We start from the raw sequence: 8,946 nt of genomic DNA on the forward strand, positions 1-8,946 counted from the left end.
TAGTACAAACCTACAGAATTCTGCAATGAAATTAAATTCGGGTACAGGATTAGTTATACTTTGATTATCTATTAAAGAAGGCCTGTTTTTACAGTAAACAGAAAATTGAAAATAATTGGAATTGAAACTTATGCTGCTTATGTAGTGTCACTTTCATGACACTTACCCTAAATGTATTTATTATTAAAGTGGATGAGTGACATGCCTAAACAAGGTGAGAAGAGTAACCTGGCACCTTGGTTTGCTCCCCTGTTTTTCTACAAATCAAGACAGGGCCACAGTCACAGCCAGCCAGTCACATGCATGTTTACATAGAGATGAATTTTGATACATTACAATGCCCTTGAGAAGCCATAAAGCCTGAAAACTGGGGAATGTGAGAATAAAATATTCACCCACTAACCACAACTAGGGGGTTTATGATTCTAGAGTTGTTGAAGATACTTTTGGGACCAAGGGTTGAGCTAAGCCAGTCTTACCGAGAAATAGCTTATGCAGCAGTCTTTTTCCCCCTTCTAACTCCCCCATTTCTTATGATGCTTTTCTTTCCCCCTTTTGCTTTCTTCCTTCTTTATGTCAGGATATGAAGGAGGCTGGAGCTTAAATTATAAGACCTTTTCTACTGCTGCATCTAAGTGATCTCTAGTTTTAAAGTCTGGCAAAGACCTGAAAAAAGATAAACAGCATAATGTAACAGTGAGCTGCTTTTATTAATTTTCACCTGGCATTCTAGAGATTTAATTAAATTTCTCCAATTTTGGCCATTGCCAGGAAGTGTGACAGAACAGAGAGCGATCACCTGAGTTTCCGCAGTTCTTCCTGGGCACTGACTGGCAGCACAGTAATGCAGTACAGTGCTAGGGGAGGACATGTTGCAGGCAAAGTCCTTCAGAGAGCCAGAGAATACAACAAAGTCTGCACTGTGTCTTCACTCCCATAGTACTGAATGTCAATCATATTCTCCTCATATTATTTGCCTTGGACTAGTCTGACTTGTTTTTTTCAATGCAATGATAATTGGAACATTTAGATCATAGCTCTAAGCAGCATTTCTCCATAGTACGATATCTAAATATCATTGTTTCTATATCCAGGTTACGCGTATTCTGATGAAAAATATGTTGCGGAAGGACAGTATAGGGAAAAGCAAAATGCATCCCTCATCCAGAGGAAAGTAATCATTCTTTTGATATTTCAATATTAATCTGTCATAGTCTCTTTGTGCGCATTTTATTGCCTGATCAATGGGGAACTCTTGTAGACCTATCAACAGACTTCCTGAAGCTTGAAAATGAGGCCATCATGGACTTTAAGTGTGACAACGTACTAGCAAAATGGTGAGGATTGTAGAACAGTGTAGATACTATATAACAAATTGTTTATCCATTTTACGAAATGCCATTGTCTGGAATTTTTATAGAGATGATGAAGCACTGAAATATGAGCAGTTTGATAACCTTATTTTTAAGAGTGGGCTTGAATCAAAGATGTTGGAGCACAGATGAGGATTTCATTCTGTAGTAATATTCACTTGTTACTCTTTACCAGTTCTTTCTATTCTTTCTGGTAAGGCATCTTCTAGGTATACATTTCTGCCAGTTTGTCCTTCAAAACCATCTATCAGGCATTCAGCTACGTAACTTCACAATTAACAAAGCTATTTGTGATAGTGAAAAGCGTTCTATGCCCATATTTTATTAAACCATGTTTCTCTCGTGGAGCTTGATCACTTGTATTATTATTAAAGTAAATACCAGAAATTATATGAAGGCATTGTAGAGATCAGGAAAAAATATTGAAAGATCTATGAAAAATGGCTTTCCCTTTGGATAATTTGAACAGTTATTCTGCTGGGGCTATCTCTGTCTGTTTCTTTTTGTAAGACCTCTGGACCAAAGGCATCTTCCTGAATTTTGTGGAATCATACTCAGATCGATAAAAGTAAGGAAAGATGAAGTGGCAAGACCTGTGCCTGATCAGCATTCGAAGTCCCTTTTGAAACAAATCCAAAACAGTTCACCATAAAGCAAAAAAGCCCACAACTCCATTATGATAATCCTATGTCATATGTTATGGAATTATTCTAAGATTCCCAGTAAGCCAGGTATATACAATACAAAAGAGCTACATAAGCATGAAGTAATGGACCTAGGTCTTACCAGTTGCTAGGACCAGGCAGGAAATCTAAGTAAATTTCACCCATTTTTGTGTGATAAGAGTGATCTTGCAATGATGCACTACACATAGTCCAACTGGCAAAAACCTTACATGTGGATGTTTGTTTTGGTGCAGCAAATTGGCAAGAGGGCCAAAGAACCAACAAGATGGACAAGAAAGCCAAGGGAGAAAAAAAGGAAGGAATAGAAGGAATATGAATTAAGAATATATATATATATATATAAAAAAAAAAATCTATGCATGAATTATAATGTAGAGTTACTCATCTCAAAGAGTTTATTTCTGGCCCTTTACCCATAAGATTTTTCTAACGATAGTATGGTATAAGCAGTAATAAGAACTTCATGAATGATGTTGCAGACAAATTATAGAAAAAAGATCAGATCCTTTGAGTTTTGGGGGACATTTTATGACATAGTACTTGTGTGCTGAATGCTTGTCCTCCTATTCATGTCTCTATGATTTTCTTATGTTTATGAAACTTTATAATTCCATATAACCAAAATTAACATTAGTTTATTTTCTGCCCATCTCCCATGTTACACATAAACACAGAATGAATTTTAATGTTTTGTTTAAATCTAATGAACTCAAAACCTATCAGTGTTAAACCAATGAAAAAAAGCGTTAACAAAAATGTCATCAATTATTTACATAGCCTCCAGAGAAACCTTGTGCTTATATGGTGGTAATATTTAAAAAAGAAAACTGTTTCATCTAAAAAATAACAAACAGTTGCTAGAGGTTCTGAGAAAATTATCTTCAAGTTATCTGAATTTAATCCATGAACCAGTGCAGAACTTCAGAATGGAATACAGCAGACTTTGGATAGCAGACCTTGTGCATTATCTAACTGCTTGATTTAGTCACTTATTTCAAAAACATAGGCTCTTTGGTGTAGACAATATTGTGTCCTGTTTTGTTATATTTGTATAAATCACAAGTGTTTAAAGTAAAAAAGACCTAAATATAAAGCTGGTATAAAGACTAAGCAGTATTTTGCTATATATTATACATTCAGATAGTAGCTATTCCATAAACACAAACTATGCAATTATCCTGAAAAGAAAATGCAAGGGATCTGTTTTCAATTTTAGGTTCTCTAAATTTATTTCTGGGAACTGTATTACTTTCAGGAACTATGGGTTAAATGGGAGGAAAAACAGGAGCAATGAACTTGATTTGGCAGTTAAACACTGAGTTCACTGATTTCAGGAATAGTTTCTTTTCCACCAGATGAAGACTTTTCCAGTGCGAATAACTCATTGATATAGTAAGGACAATGAAGAACAATGGCTTCTTACAGTGGAAACTCAGAACAGTAATGACTGTTCTGTTTTAACAGAAAATGTTTTAATTTCATGTTTTGAAAGGACAAACATTTTGAAAGCATATTTCCAAAATACATCTGCAAAATAGCTTACCATTCTCCTTTACTCAATGCTTCCATGAGACTCAGAGCATTATGCTTCATGGTTACTCAACTCTGTGCAGAAACATTTTCCCACAAAAAGACTGGTAAAATTTTTTGCAAAAGCCTAAGCAAACGCCAATGTGGAAGTACACCTCCAGTATGGATCCCCGACATCTTTGGAAATGACAGAAACAGCAAAATCCAAAACAGATCATTCCTTCTGATCCAGTGTTGCTCTAAATGGTTTCAAACTGTACATAAAGTATATGATATTCATGACCACAGATCAGTGCCATTATTATATATTTTTTAAAACCTATGATTAAGTTATCAGCTGCCAAAGCCATGTTTGACTGTGGCTGACACGCACTGTCCTAATTTTTTTTTGGATGACTAATACAGGTGCTTCAATGGCAGTTTTAGTGGGAAGGAAGGTCTGTGAAAAATCCCCTCTGGCAGATACAGACATAGCTACAGATGCTAATCTGTAGTCACTTTAACACTCAGATGAAGCAATCTGCTAGCTGTGCGCTGTCTTGACAATAGAAAGCAGACTGAGTTTCCATAAAAGTTGAAAAACACCTGAAGAAATATATGTTAGTAGAGAAAAAAGCAGGTCTGTCAGTGCCCTAATGTATAAGGGCCTACCCCTGAGATCTTCAGTTGTGAAGGTTGCTATTTTTAATGAGTATGACAGACAAAAGGCTGTCTATATCATACAGGTAAATTTCTACACCCCCCCCCCAAAAAAAAAAAAAAAAAAAGTGTCTTCTGCAATTCCTTTTCTTTTCCCTAGAAAGCTTTGAAATTTTATCTGTGCAAGATGGATGAATGAGGACATATTCTTGTCTTTAGAGCTTACAGCATCTCAATTAAAGTGAAGATATTTTTCCAAAAGAATGCATTATGTATTTAAGAAAAGAAGTTCACTGTGGGGTGACAGAGATCAACATTTTCTTTCCTGGAAGAAGCTTTGTTTAGTTTCCATTAAGTAATGAGCTGCTAAAAGATTTGCTGCTATAAGAAACCAAAAAAAGACACCTTAAACACACTAAAGCAAAGCATTGTCCTGTGGGACAGTTGCATAGTACAAGTTGGTGCCAGTAGGCACTCTGTCGCTGATATATGAACTAGAAATAGCTAACACTGAAGATTTGTTCCAGAAACATTCTTGAGAAAATTGTTTTCCTGAAATACATAATCATGCTTATTTTTTTTACATTCCAGTGTTTTTACTGGTTTGGTAGCCTTGACAGGAGGCATGAATCACAAACTTACAAGAAGACAGCTTCTGCATTCCTTTCTGTGGAAAAGTCAGGCCCTAATGATTTTTGCAAGATAGACCAAGGGAATATGCAACATGAACATTGCTTGCTTGACATTCATCTACATAAAAATGAGAAGACAGGATACTTCTGCAGTTAGAGCTACATATAGACAATAACAGATGACAGTACTGTCCAAACAATGGTTTTTATTCTTTACTTAGTTGGGTCATATCTTGTTTTATAAAACCAATTATTATGGAATACTCTGTGAAGTACAGTACTGGTACACGAGTGAGAATGATGGAACTAAGAGGCAGTAGAGATGACTGAATTTCATGTTGAGGAATTGTCTCTCAATATACCTTTTTCATTCAAAAATTACTCATTATTTCATTACTCATTTATTTCAACAAGATAACTAATGTAAACCCATAACTATCTGTGAAGATAATTTTTCTGAGTGCTGAATATATACAATTTAATATCTGAGCTGTTTGCTCAACTTAGCTTCTTGATATTGTTTCCTCTTCCTGACTGGAAGGCCTTTCATACTAATTTTGGTTGAAACAAACTCTATCTAATCATTAAATAAATTTGATTTTGTAATCAAATTAATCTCAATTTAAAGTCTAGCATTCACTTTATGAAAACATATTGTCACAAGAAGTAAATAAAAATGAGTATAAGCATTTGCCAGAAAAATGGTGAATATTTTTGTAGCGCTTTTCTGCTTTGCTGCTATCATAGAGTTGTCTGTAATACATATCAGCAGTAAAAAAAGTAATAAACAATTGACCAACACATATCCATTTATTTAGAAACAGTTCCATGGTGAAGATTTGAGCCTGTGACTTTGCGTACATTCTCAGTTGTATGAGAGGATATGGTTTTTGTCTAGCCACAGTAGAAGTCCTTATCTTTAGTTTCAACTTGTGAAAGTAAATTTGTCATTATATCAAGCCATAGGTCCCTTATACATGCAACTTTCTCTAAAACCAGAGTTATATGGTCCTCAGAGCAATGTTATTAGGCTTACAGTTCTGCCGTAAGGCTCTTGGGCTTTAACAGCAACACCAAATACCAAAACTCCATGTGTGCTTATCAAGAACTAAGTACACTTGAGCCAAACTGGAAGACCACGGATTTCAGCTCACTCTAAACACATTGTAGGCAGCTGAAGGCTGACAGAAATAAGTACCATTGGCTTTAGTTCTGAATATTGCTGAAATAGCCTGGCCCTAAAGACACTCATAAGGATGATGCATATTTTCAGAGGTACCAGGACTCCACGCTAACATCCTACACTTTCATACTATAATAGTTTTGAAGTTGTTTGGGAACAACTTTGAAAAAAAATGTAGATTAAAGCAGTTCTTCCTTGCAAGGGCATCAAAGGAAGGATAGAAACACACACACTGTTAACTTCTGCCAGTTCAGCTTGTTGGACCTGCACAATGTGAACAGTACTATTAATTTATGCATTTGCATAAGCATTTTCCTGGGTGAGCACCAGGAAAATATGTTAGCTGTGGAGACAGTAGATCAAGTTCTACACAGATTCCACACGTATACAGTTTGGGTCAGCTGATACCACTTCAAAGTCTCTCTGTATGACTGGAAAAAAAACAAAAAAACTATTACTTGTAAAAGTGCCACAAATATTACTTGTACAAAGTCTGAGACTCCTTCATTTCTTGGCCTTTGTAAGTGCTTGCCAACTCATAGGTTTAAACACGTTATTCATACAGGAGACAACCTGGACCTCAAATCTGTTTCTATTTTGAATTGGGGTAAGCAACTTAATCCTCCAGAGACAGTTTCAATTTCTGTAAAACAAAGTTTGAAGGCACTATTTTCTCCTACAGGGAACATTACAAATTGAACTAATTAACACTTAACAAGTGTTTAATATTTCAGAAAACTAAGTGCTATGGAGAAGAAGAGTATTGGGATCCTGTTTATGGTAGAATACTTGCATTTGACAAGTAGTTGAGAACTAGCCTTTACTCTCTGCCTTAGCATCTCTGAAGTGCCCTGCGTCCTCATCAACATTTTGTTCTCTACATCTTCCACATGTATTTACCACTTCCAGACAGCAATTACGTTATCCTCCAAAACTGGCAGTTATCTTACAAGTCAAACTTTATTTTACCGTTACTCCATAATATAATGAAAACAAATACCGTAGGTTTTTCCTTGCACTTTTTATTTCAGGCAGACAATTCTCTGCTCCCTCTGCTTAGAAAAATTCTGAGTGCAGTCATGGTTCCACTATCAAACTAGAGAATACTCTGAGTTTTACACTTAACACTTCGGCTACCGTTGTATAGAAAATACTAACGGTGACAGCAATGAAAGGAAACAGCCTTTCCTAGTCGTAAACTCCTGGGTAATCTGTGTGGCATGAAGGTTCTAAATTAAGAACCAAAGAGTTCCATATTTCTGTGTACAAGTGTAAATTAAAAGTAAGCATTTACAAAATACTTCAAGCCCCCGAATAACTGCAGGACATCACAGTCCATTCCACAGTGTTTTTTAGACTGGTCCCCTAATGTTTTATATACAGCTGGACATGCATCTGATAAACATCCCTGCATTAACAGTATTTTTTTTTAAAACACTTTGCATAATAAAACAAAGATGTAAGTAACATGGGGCAAAACAAAATGCAAATACCTGTAGATTTTCAGAACCTTGAGATCTTAACAAAACTTGCATCCTGGATCCAAGCATTCTCACAATGATTTTGGATTTACTGAGAGGCTGGAATTTTCAGAGTGGATGAAATCCAGTCACCAAATGTTCAATTTCTAAAACTCAAATACTTATCTGAATTTGAAGTATGTCATGAACTTATCATTGTACAGTAGAGATCATTTATGATATATTTGGTATACGGGCATTATATTAAGCAAACATTTAAATGTGCAGGCTTACATTACATCAAGAGTATTCAAACTAAAAGAATGTCAAGCCAAACTTTTCAGAGTTGTATTCTTAACAAGAAAAGCTCTTGAGGGGATACATAACCTCTAATGACATTACAGTTGCAGTGTCCAGTTTAAAAAACTCCTGAAAAAATATGTCAAAACCAATTTGAATGATTAGCTCTAGATTTTCCTTATCCTGGTGAAGGGGAAAAGTATGAATCTTAAATACTTATCATCATTAGTGTTATCTCTAATACTGCCTCAAATGACCACATCAATCCTCATAAACCAGCAAAGGAAAATGATCTCTAATATGTGTGCAAAGCTGAATAGGTTACCAAAATTTACATACCAACATGGAAGGATGCATCTAAAGGATTTTGCACAGGGATCAGTTGTGGGTCCAGTGGTATAAAATATTTCACTACTGACCCAAATAGCAGATCAGAGAATAGACTCATTAAATTTAGATACAAATGTAGTCTGGTACACTGTAACTACTTTGGAGGACAAACATAGGATTCATAACATCTTGATAAACTGGAGATAAGAATGGAAAACTTGAGATATTTTTCATGTTGTAGAAGTGCAAGTACCACACTCATCAATAAGAAACTACACCAAGAGAAAATGGGGAAGAGCTATTGATGGAGAAATTCATTTGGGAAAGGATATAGAAATTAGCTGACCACAGACCAGACATGAGTTAAAAATGACATGCTGCTGCAAACATAGAAATGTCCTTCTGGAATGCAGATAGCATGCAAGTTTGCAAAGCAACTCTTCGTTCTACTCAGCCCTGATAAGGCTTTAACTGGATTATTGTGCCTAGGTCAGGGACCACACTTCAAGAAATTTATGTACTGGTCAAAGACAGTCCCAAAGATAGCAATAAAAATGATAAAAGGTCTATAAAATATGAATTATGATAAAATACTGAAAAAGTGGGATTTTTAACCTAAAAGACTGAGGGAAGGCTTGATTACAGTCTTTCAGACAAGTAGAAGGCTACTTTATGTGTCTGCAGAAGTAACAGGCCAAAATTCAAGCAAGCAAATTCAGATTACATATTCAAAAAAAATTTTTGAGAAGACCATGAACAGCAGAAGAGTTTGACTGAGGTTTTCTGTATCCATACTGAAGACTTCAGGGCACG

Source organism: Cygnus atratus, chromosome 4, assembly GCF_013377495.2.
Source record: "Cygnus atratus isolate AKBS03 ecotype Queensland, Australia chromosome 4, CAtr_DNAZoo_HiC_assembly, whole genome shotgun sequence".
NCBI classification, from domain to species: domain Eukaryota; kingdom Metazoa; phylum Chordata; class Aves; order Anseriformes; family Anatidae; genus Cygnus; species Cygnus atratus.